The sequence below is a fragment of the Canis lupus genome, chromosome 22 (genome assembly GCF_048164855.1).
Source record: "Canis lupus baileyi chromosome 22, mCanLup2.hap1, whole genome shotgun sequence".
NCBI lineage: Eukaryota > Metazoa > Chordata > Mammalia > Carnivora > Canidae > Canis > Canis lupus.
Window position 1 is genome coordinate 19,240,119 of NC_132859.1, and position 12,167 is coordinate 19,252,285.

Below are 12,167 nucleotides of genomic sequence, written 5' to 3' on the forward strand. Positions count from 1 at the left end.
CTAAGGCCTGAGAGTAAAGAAAGGCATATCAAGGAAAACATGCTCTCAAAAAATATCAACTGTAGGGGCAGAGTTGGTTAAAAGTGGCTGGCTCTTGATGTCAGTTCAGGTCCTATCAGGGTCCTGGATGCAGCCCCTTTTAAGGCTCCCCGCTCAGCAAGAAGTCTGCTTCTGGATTCTTTCTCCCTCTGCCCCTCTCCCCTCTAAAATAAATACATAAATCTTTTTTAAAATATCATCTGTAATTCTACTTTTCAATAACTTATTTAATTAATGCCTTACATACATACAAGGCATTACTCCTTATATGATTTTGTCAGGTATCACAAAATTTTACTTATTACTTTGATTTACAATAAGCTGTACCAAGATCACCTTAAGAACATATCACCATTCTATAATGTGAAGAATATTACATTTTATATAAAGAGGCCATTATGTTACCACTAATGTAAAAGGAGTGTAATAACCTTGCTAAAATTGCTAAATGAGCAATTATGGTATAAACTACCAACTACATAAAAAAAAACATAAGAATTTAATGTCATAATTAATATAACAAATGTAAACACATTAACTGATTTAACCCTTAGTGTATTACATGGCAATTAAACATAAATGGCTTGAAAATTGACTATAATCATGTTTTTAACGTATATTTTTTAAACTGTGGTACAATACATGTGATGGACTGATTTTTTTTTTCTCCTCCAAAATTCAGATACTCACCTCCTATCCTCTAGTACCTTATAATGTGACTATAATTTGGAGATAGAGGTCTTTATAGAGGTAATTAGGTAAAATAAGGTCATTAGGGCTAATCCAGTATGACTGGGATCATTTTATAAGACAAGTTGATCAGAACACAGACATACTCTGTGGGAAGACCATATGGAGACACTGGAAGAAGACAACCATCTACAAGTCAAAGAGAGAAGCCCTCAGAAGAAACCAACCCTGAAGACAACTTGATCTTAGACTCCAGCAACCAGAATTTTTAGACAATAAATTTCTGTTGTTTAAGCCACCCAATCCGTGATACTTTGTTATGGCAGCCCTAGCTAATAATACAATACACATAAAACTTACCAAATGAACCATTTTTAAATGTCCAGTTTAAATACGTTCATGATGCTGTACAGCCACTACCACTACCCATCTCAAGAACAATTTTCATTTTGCAAAACTGAAATTCTATTACACTTTAGACAATAACTCCCCAATACAGCCAAACTACCAATTAAAATTAAGTATAAAAGAAGAATCATCATTTTTGGGCATTTTCAAAAAATTTAATTCCAATTCACTCTGATTTAAGAAACAATCAGAGGATATGTTCCAGAAAAACTAGAGTAAAGCAAGAAAAAAGATCCAGGAAGGATGTAGGAAGTTCGAAAACCAATGAAGAAAGGCAAAAGGAATTTCCCGAATGCTAGCAAAAGTAAATTAGGATCAGAAGATTAAAATTTAACAGTCCAAATTGGAGTAAGATTCCAGAAAAAAAAATTGGTAAGATTATCTGACAGATAGGACTATGTGAACAATTATATACAAATATGTATTTTATAGACCTATTGGAGAGGGTGGGAAGGCTTAACTATAAATTCAAAGACAATGAACAAAATTTTAAATGTGAACCATATAAATTTCTTAAAAATTTCAGAAAAAATAAATTACACAAGAAAGACAATTTAATCATAGGAGGTTGGGACAGCTATAAACAATGAATATATAATCATAATGATGAAAATGCTGAATATGAATATACAGTTTTTCAAAACAATGGGGCTAAGAAATATAGATGAAAAAAATAAATGGGGGCACCTGGTTGGCTCAGTAGGTAGAGTATGTGACTCTTAATCTCAGGGTTGGAAATTCAAGACCCACGTTGGGTGCAGAGATTACTTAATAAATACATACATACATACATATATACCCTCGTTTACCTTAACAGAAAATTAACAGATGTTTAAAATTAATGAATCAGGAGATAATGCTAACAATTTTATGTTTTTTTATTCATCAAAGTAATACATGAGCATAGTTTAAAATGTCAAATAGTGCTGTAAGGCCTCTAACAGAAGTAATAGTCCTTTGTTCTCCTCCCCCCTTTTCCTCCTGTTTGTCTCAAGAAGTAATCACTTTCAACTTCTTTGAGCTGTTTCAGAAGCAACAGCTTAAAAAGTTGAAAGTGATTACTTCTGGTAGAAAAAGGAGAGCAAGACTGGTATTTTTGTAATTAGGTCTTTTAGCACTGACACTTTAATCTACATTCATATATTACTTTGATAATTTAAAAAATTTAGAAAACCTCACTGATTCCTTAAAAATTAAAATTAAGTCAATCAAAATGATGAATAGCTAGCTGACTTTTAAGCTGTATCAGCATCCATTTTTTCTCTTTTCATAACAGTATCTCAACTTCTTTCTCAGAAACTATCCTCTCCATCCCCGTTCCCAATTCTATTTTGACACTCTAGATGGAGTTCCAACAACTCAGGGGTAGTATATGCAATTCATGCCTAGCCAATCAGAATATTAAATTTCCTTAATTGCTGTGACTAGTGAAGAATGGGCTTAAAACCTAAGTTGTTCATTCAGAAAGACTCCTGGGATGTCAACAGGAGTTACTGGGAAGGTACTTTAGCTTTTCCCAACAGACTTAAGCCTGAAAGCAGAGTAAATATAACAGTATAGAACCTGACAATGAAAGTGAGAGTTGCAGAGAGATTAGATTCCATTTTTCAAGCCTCCAAATCTAATTATTCCTCAATCCAGAATCTATCCCTATTTTATTTCATAAACCAAAATTACTTTTCTGTTAAAATAAACAAATAGAGTCATTATATGATAACAGGTACCTGACAGAGTATCAAATATATATATTTTAAATTTATTTAAGTAATCTCTATACCCAACATGGGGCTCCAACCCACAATCCTGAGATCAAGAGTCTCATGCTCTTCCAACTGTATCAGCCAGATGCCCCTAGGGTATCAAATTTAAAAGAAAATGAAAATTCTGTAAGAGAGACTTCAGACATAAGAAAAATGCAATTATAATATATTAAAATAATAATAATAAAAGAATAAAAAATGAAGATTAAGGAAGTTATACCAGCAAGTATAGATATTCCCAAATTTAACAACTCTGTGTGTGTGTGTGTTGTAAACACCCTGGAATAGGTTTAAATGAAAGCTAACACTGAACACTATGTGGAGCTTATTAACAACCAAATCACTGATTTAACCAAGTTTTCAACTTGTTCATTATTTATCTTTGGGCCCTACTACATGTGCGGCACAGTAGGAGCTATCCAGCTTACAAAGCTAAATCTGTCCTGAAACACAGCTTACAGTCTATTGGGAAAAGTTCTATTTCTTGCTAATTATTACTAAAAGTACTATTTATTGTTAATTACTCCAACTGTAATGCTGACTTATATTAAACTTATTCTGCATCATAAACTATGCCAACTGCATCTATAAACTAGATCCAATGTACTGCTACTATTTATATATGTTTAGCTATCTCTGAGCCAATAAAACCACCCATCTTTTCACTTTATAAACTCTTGGCTCCAAGAATTCACCTATTTTATTTTAAGATTTTATTTATTTATTCATAGAGACAGAGAGAGAGAGAGAGAGGCAGAGACAGGCAGAGGGAGAAGCAGGCTTCACGCAGAGAGCCCAACGCAGAACTCGATCCTGTGGCTCCAGGATCACACCCCGGGCTGCAGGCAGCGCTAAACCGCTGCGCCACCGGGGCTGCCCGAATTCACCTATTTTAAGATGTAGTATAAGAACAAATGGCCTGCCTTGAACTCCAAAGGCCTAAAAAACAAATAATATAATGGTCCAGAGGATGCAAACTAGATACCGGGTATAAAAAGGATAGATCCAGAGAAGCAGCATGACAACTTTATACCCATTCATTCTAAGACAAAGGCTGCACTTTCTGGTTTTATTGTCCTCACATAGGGTAATGCCAAAAAGGGAACCACTAATATTTAGAGAACAGCTTGCATACTCGTGTCATCCACTGAGTTTCTGGGAAATACAAAGTATCTTCCTGAGACATGGAAGCAGGGATTTTATTCAGCCTAGATTGCCTCACCATCAAGTGGTGGGAGAAAAGACCCTCATAAACAAACATGTCCTTTACTTAAGGGGAATAGAGCTCAACTAGGTGATTGCACCCTCAAAAACAAAATGGAAGTCAGAAACTAGAGAAAAGAAGCCACGACAGTAAAAGTAGAAGATTTGGGTTAATCTCCTACATCTTTGTTACTATTACCTCTAAAATGCTTTCGTATTTGGCTATGTGAACTATAAAAAAGGAATGTCTATATTCTCAAACTTACCAGGCCAAGTTGAGAGAACGCCCAAGGAGTTGTGGGTGAAAACAACTTTAAAAGCATGGAGGAAACTACAGCCTCTAAGATCTGATTCAAGAGAAAAGTACAGGGACCTCTCTACCTGAGGACACAACACTCCACACTGTTCTGCTGCAAACTGTCAAATTACCACATAAAGAGGGCTAGGTCTCAAGGGGTAATTCTCTTCTACCATCATCACTCCATCTAGCTTCCTCAGACTATCCTAAATCCACAGGACTGGGAGGTACCTTCTAAAATTATTTGACATTTTAAAACATGTTCAAATTATTACTCTGATAAATAAGGTCTTGCAAGTGCAGGATCTGCATCTAAGAGTGACTGCTTCTTTCAATTTTGTACCTTAGACAACTTGCTGGCCTCACTCTAGTCCAAGCCCCGTTTCACTGCTCCTATAAATAAAATGTATGACAAACTGGGGTTACCATTAAACTGCCTTACCACTCAGTAACCATGAGTCAGGAAATGTCATATTAACTTCCCTCAAACTCCATTTTCTTATTTATAAAAAGAGACCTGAATCAGATTGTATCAAAAAAGTCTATTGAGTTATATCAAAACTACAATCAAAACTATTAACTAAATTTCTCCTTAAATTATCTGGATAAAGGGATCCCTGTGTGGCTCAGCAGTTTGGCGCCTGCCTTCGGCCCAGGGCATGATCCTGGAGACCCAGGAGTTGCTCCCACGAGTTGCTCCAAGTTGTACATATTTGCAAAAGAAAACACACAGCACGAGGGATAGCAGAACTATCATTTCCCCATGCTATACAGTATAAGTAAGGTTTTAGACTGTATCATCATATTTAGCAACCATATTCTAACATACACTAAACTTGTGGTAACCTGAACTTCCAGACATATTTAATATGCAATTAATCATAACATTTGAGTATTTTCACATTAACTGCTGTGCTTAATTCTAATTCCCCCTCATGCCCTTCATGTTATTGTACCTCCTATAATTTTTTGGCTTATGTATGCAAAAGGACCTAGGAGAGTTACCGGGAACCAGTATGCCACTACTTAAAATTCCTAGGTATGAAACTGCTTTCTAAAATACTCTACTGGGCAGCCCGGGTGGCTCAGCAGTTTAGTGCTGCCTTCAGCCCAGGGCCTGATCCTGGAGACCTGGGGTCGAGTCCCATATCAGGCTCCCTGCATGGAACCTGCTTCTCTCTCTGCCTGTGTCTCTGCCTCTCTCTCTCTCAATCTCTCTCTCTCTGTGTGTCTCTCATGAACAAATAAAATCTTAATAATAATTAAAAAAAATAAATAGTAAAATACTCTCTTTACCCCATAGGCACACCTCACAGTGAACTACATTTCCCTATGGAGTTTCTGCTTCTGTGTTCTATAATTTAGTAAACAGTTATCTGGATTAATTAATCCCTACCCTGTCAATCCCCAAATCTTAAGTCATAACCTTTTTCACCTACCTCATAGGACTCAAATGAATCCATGTATCTCCACTACCTTAGTAGTACTGAAGGCATCTGCCTCCTTAAGGGCTCTGTTTCCAGTGTCATGCTCTTCTAATTGGAAGCATTTAGTTTTCTTCTTAGGGAAAAACAAAAAAATTAAAATTCCCCCTTTAAGTGTTTGCTATCTAACTTAAAAATTAAGTAAAAGGTCTTGAATGTATTTGCTTTGAGGTATAATCTGGAAAACAAGGAGAAAAAGATTAGACTCTTCAAACTATAATGAAACTTTCTTTTGTAAAGTTACAAGAAGATCCTGGGAAGATGGTAGAGTAGAAAGCAGGCTCTATGCAGGGAGCCCGATGTGGGACTCAATCCCAGGACTCTAGGATCACGCCATGGGCCGAAGGCAGACGCCAAACCACTGAGCCACCCAGGGATCCCCAGGTGGTGATTCTCTTAATTCCCTTATTACTAATTCTTTAATGTCTAGCTCCCAAAAGGAGAAAGTTAAAAAAGGCACCAGCCATTTAGATTTTCCTCAGCCTGAGGGAGAGGAGCTTACATAATTGGAGTCTGTATGTGTGTGTGCAGACACACCAATGACTGCCTTCCTCCTTGTCAGCACCTCAGTGATCAGACGCATCATTCAGGTGTCAGAACATAGATCCCTGATATTTGGATGACAGGATATTTATTGCTCTCTTTAGCTGTTGCAGGCTGCTCTTCTAACTAATGCATAACTGCCTGGCATGTTCCTGGGGAGTGGAAGATGTGTAGCCATTGCTAAGAGCTGAAATTAAACAAAATTTACAGTCCAAGACTTCCTCTGGAAGTTTCAAGCCTAGGAGTGGACTCCAGAGTTCTAAAATAGTTAAGTCACGGCAGCCTGTGTGGCTCAGCGGTTTAGCGCCACCTTGAGCCCAGGGCGTGATCTTGGAGACCCCGGGATTGAGTCCCCACATCAGGCTCCCTGGGTGGAGCCTGTTCCTCCCTCTCCCTGCCTCTCTCTCTCTGCGTCTCTCATGAATAAATAAAATCGAAAGAAAGGAAGGAAGGAAGGAAGGAAGGAAGGAAGGAAGGAAGGAAGGAAGGAAGGAAGGAAGGAAGGAAGGAAGGAAGGAAGGAGAAAGGAAAAAAAAGAAAAGAAAAGAAAAGAAAAGAAAAGAAAAGAAAAGAAAAGAAAAGAAAAGAAAAGAAAAGAAAAGAAAAGAAAAAGAAAGAAAAGAAAATCACCACACATATCCAGAAAAAGAAGCAAGCTTAGTGAAGATCAGAGAAAAGCTTGTTTATGCCTTAAAGGGATTCCTAGCACAGAGACAGCCTACGACAATAAGAACAAAACCCCAGCAAACCTTGGGAAAGAGGGACGATCTGATTTTCAGATATACCACATTATTAGATTAAAACATCCAGTTTTCATCAAACACAGCATTTTGAATGGACAAAGACAGTCCTTTGGACAGAAGACAATCCAGTTGACCCTTGAACAACACAGGAATTGGGGTCCTGACCCCTACACAGTCAAAAACCCATGTATAACTTCTGATTCCCCTAAACTTAACAACTAATAGTCTATTGCTGATCAGAAGCCTTACTGATAACATAAACCGTTAACACATATGTTGTATATTACATGTATTATAGACTGTATTCTTAAAGTAAACTAGATGAAAGAAAATGTTATTAAGAAAATCATAAGGGGGGGTGCCTGGGTGCCTCAGTCTGTTAAATGTCTGACTCTTGATTTTGGCTTAGGTCATATTAGGCTTGCAAGACTGAACCCTGTGTCAGGTTCCAAGCCCAGCTTATACTTCTCTCTCCTTGCTCTGCTCTTCCCCCTACTCTCCTTTTCTTTAAAAAAAAAAAAAAAAATCATAAGGAAGAGAAAATATACTTATAGTACTATACTACAAAAAAACCTGCATATAAGTTGACCCACATAGTTCAAAACCATGTTGTTCAAGGGTCAACTGTAGGTTGACATATTCAAAATACTGAAAGAAGAAACTATCCACTAAAATCCAATGTTCAAGAAAACTGTCCTTAAAAAGTGAGAGAAGAGATTAAGACATTCCCAGATAAACAAAATTAGAGGAAGTTTGTTACCTCTAGACCTGCCCTACAAAAAATGTAAAGGAAGTACTTCCTGAGTTGAAATGAAAGGATACTAGGCAATAATTCAGTCATATTAAGAAATATAGATCTCCATACAGGTAAATACATGAGGAATTATAAAAGATGGAATAACTGAAAATTCAGTTTGTGACTATTTTGTGTTTTCTATATGACTTAAGACACTAATAAACAACTTTTAAAAATGACTGGTATAAAGCTACAATTACTGTAACTGGAGTCTGTAATTCTACATTTTGCTTTCTATACAATGTAGGAGACTAACAAAAAAAAATCAATTACTGGGGCACTTGGGTGGCTTAGTCGGTTGAGCATCTGACTCTTGATTTTAGCTCAGGTCATGATCTCAAGGTTATGAGATAAAGCTCTGCATCAGGCTCCACGTTCAGCCCTCCCCCTCTGCTCCCTCCCCACCACACTCAACATGCACATTTGCTCTCTCAAATAAATAAATAAATAAATAAAACCTTTAAAAAAACATAATTATTAGTCTAGGTGTTTGAAAACATAAATATTTAAAGATGTATTTCTGTGACATCAATAACTGAAAGAGAATGAGAATGGAGCTGTTTAGGAACAAAGTTTTTCTGTTAAGAGGTTGAGAATGGAGCTGTATAGAAGCAAAGTTAAGCTGATGTAAATTCGGCAAAAGTAGCAGATATAAAATCAACACACAAAAATCAATTGTATTTCTAACACTAACAATGTAAGTAAACACTGTCAGGGATCCCTGGGTGGCTCAGCGGTTTGACGCCTGCCTTTGGCCCAGGGCGCGATCCTGGAGTCATGGGATGGAGTCCCCCATCAGGCTGCTTCTCCCTCCTCCTGTGTCTCTGCCTCTCTCTCTCTCTCTATCATAAATAAATAATCTTAAAAAAAAAACACTGTCAATGAACAATCTGAAAAAGAGATTAATTAAACCACTTATTTGTTTACAAGAGCATCAGAAAGGATAAAATACTTAGGAATAACCTTAATTAAGGAAGGGAAAGATTTGTACAATGAAAACTACAAAGCATTGCTAAAATAAAGTCATGAGTATACAATACCAAGAATGAACCATAATGTAAACTATGGACTTTTGAGTATTATGATGTGTTAACACAGGTTCATCAATTGTTACAAATGTACCACTCTGGTGGGGAACCTTTTTTTTTTTTCTTTTTTTTAATTGGTGTTCAATTTACCAACATACAGAATAACCCCCAGTGCCCATCACCCAATCACTCCCACCCCCCGCCCTCCTCCCCTTCTAGCACCCCTAGTTGGTTTCCCAGAGTTAGCAGTCTTTACGTTATGTCTCCCTTTCTGATCTTTCCCACACATTTCTTTTCCCTTGGTGGGGAACCTTAATAATGAGAGAATATCTTCCCCTCAATGTTGCTATGAACCTAAAACCAACCTAAAAACCAACCAACCAATCTCAAAAAAAAGAGAAAGAAAGAAAGAAAGAAAGAAAGAAAGAAAGAAAGAAAGAAAGAAAGAAAGAAAGAAAGAAAGAAAGAAAGAAAGAAAGAAAAAGAAAGAAAAGAAAAGAAAAGAAAAGAAAAGAAAAGAAAAGAAAAGAAAAGAAAAGAAAAGAAAAAAGAAAAGAAAAGAAGGCATAACTAATTGGAAAAACATCCCATGCTTATAGTCTGGAAGACTTAAAACTGTTATGGATGTTATGATGCAATACCATCCAAAGCAATCTACAGATTCAATACAATCCCTAAAACTACAAGAAAAAAATTAAAAAATTAAACTTCAACCACTACATGAGTCTCTAATTAAGCTATATTAAAAACAGATAGATAGATCGAGATGCCTGGATGGCTCAGTGGTTGACCATCTGCCTTTGGCTCCAGGCATGTTCCCAGAGTCCCAGGATCAAGTCCCACATTGGGCTCCCTGCAGGGAGCCTGCTTCTCCCTTTGCCTATGTCTCTACCTTTCTCTGTGTATTTCTTCTGAATGAGGGGATCCCTGGGTGGCGCAGCGGTTTGGCACCTGCCTTAATTAAAAAAAAATCTTCTGAATGAATAAATAAAATCTTAAGGAAAAAAAAAAGCTGATAGATCAAGAAGTCAAAACATAAATAAGGATATGAATACTTGACCAGCAAAATTAATAAGCTTAATATGACAGTTACATAAAGAACTTTCCAACAAACAAGCAAAAAAAAAATAATTATTTTCAAGTACACTTGGAACATTTTCAAAAATTGATAACGTATTAAGAGTCACAAAGACACAAAATAATTTCAAAGAACTTATACCTAATACTGCACTCTCCACAATTTAATGCTGAAATCACCAATAAAACATTTTTAAATGTTTAAAAACTTAAAAGTGGATTCCTAAACAAACAAAAAAGAAAATCACAGAAAAAATTGTAAAGAACTGAGTGACAATAAAAGTACTAATACTATGAAAATGTGGAGTTAAGCTCAAATTATAACCTTGTTACACTTATAACTAAACAGTAAGAACGAATATGCTTAACTAATACAATTTTTTAAAGATTTATTTATTTATTTGAAAGGAAGAGAGAGAGCATGAACATATGATTGCAGGGAGGGTTTGGGGGGCTATAGAGGAAGGAGAGAATCTCAAGCGACTCCCCATGAGTCTGACACAGGGCTCGACCTTACAACCTAAGATCATGACCTGAGCCAAAATCAAGAGACAGATCAGACCCTTAGCCAACTGAGCCACCAAGCACCCCTTAATTAACATTTCTAATCAAGAAACTAGAAAAAAATGGCACCTCGGTATCTCAGTCAGGTGTTTGCCTTTGGCTCAGGTCATGATCCCTCTGCATACTGCTCCCCCTGCTTATGTTCTCTCTCTGACAAATAAATAGATAAAATTTTTAAAAAAGAAAGAAACAAAGAAAAAAAATAGAAAAGAACTAAGTAAACCAAAAGAAAGCATAAGTGTATTAATCATGTTTTTAAATTTTTTTCTGTATTTATAATGATCTGACATGGCAGGGCTCTTTGGACGCAGGGAGGGTCTGTCCTTCCCAGGATTACCTAATTCCTAGATATGGCAAACAACTTGCCTGAAAGCACAACTCTGATGTACAATAATCAACCTATCCAAAGCCTATATCCCCTAACCAACACCTCCTTTCAAAATTTTTCACATACCATACAGGTATGCCCATTGCTCTAACTCACCTGGGGCCAGGTACTAGAAAACTAAAGACCACCTCTATCACCCAGAACTACAAATTATTCAAACTATCCAAACTTGCTCAGGTTTGCCTATCCTGACTCATCAATTCCTTTCCACTTAACCACAATAAAGGCTCTGGACATGCCTTCCCCTTGCTCCTTCTGCTCCCTCAACCTTTGTGCTACCCCAGTGGAACTGTGAGTAAAATCTTTTCCTTCGGACCAGTCATTTCCATTCTGTGTCTTATTCTACCTGATTAAAATAAATCCTGTGTATATTTCAAGACAATAAGAGAAATATAGAACAGAAATTAATAAAATGGGAAAATCGGGGGAAAAAAAAATCCCAGAGAAGGGAAAACAAGGGGGATCCCTGGGTGGCGCAGCGGTTTGGCGCCTGCCTTTGGCCCAGGGCGCGATCCTGGAGACCCGGGATCGAATCCCACGTCAGGCTCCCGGTGCATGGAGCCTGCTTCTCCCTCTGCCTGTGTCTCTGCCTCTCTCTCTCTCTCTCTGTGACTATCATAAATAAATAAAAATTTAAAAAAAAAAAAAAAAAAGGGAAAACAAGGTTCTCAAACCTAGAAATCAAAATTTATTAACTATAAAGGAAAAATTAAACTAATATGGAAAAGGTTAACAAACAAGTACATTAAATCTTCTTTTTACCTTAAATTGTGAGATGTAATCTATACTGGTTTAAAGTATAGAGTTTAATGAGTATTGGTAAATGTATAAAATTGTGTAACCTGTACCAGAATCAAGCTCTAAAACATTTTTATCATCCCAAAAAAGTTCTCTTGTGACCCTTTAAAGTCAATTCTCTTCCCACCTGGCAACTACTCATGGGCTTTCTGTCACTATAGTTTGCCTTTTCTTGAATTCCTTATAAATGGAATATAGTTAACCATATAATCCACCCAGATAATTCAGGAAAATCTATCTACAAAACTCCTGTTTTGAACTTTATCAAATCCCCTGTCATCAAAAACATCAACTTACTTTTGAAAAATATAATTTAAAAAGTCTTACTATAACTAAATTATAGCAGGA

General features: G+C 36.6%; 1 protein-coding gene across 9 annotated transcripts in view; it reads right to left on the reverse strand.

Annotated features, from left to right (window-relative positions):
• NCK1 (NCK adaptor protein 1) overlaps positions 1-12,167 on the reverse strand; it is a 76,598-nt gene that overhangs the window by 46,316 nt on the left and 18,115 nt on the right. The window contains exon 1 of one of the 9 annotated variants that reach the window (XM_072792628.1): positions 5,838-5,955. The exons of the other annotated variants lie outside the window; for them this stretch is intronic. The gene's annotated coding sequence lies outside the window, so the exon portion shown is untranslated. Of the gene's footprint in view, positions 1-5,837; positions 5,956-12,167 lie in introns of those variants that run through there. 9 annotated transcript variants of the gene reach the window in all.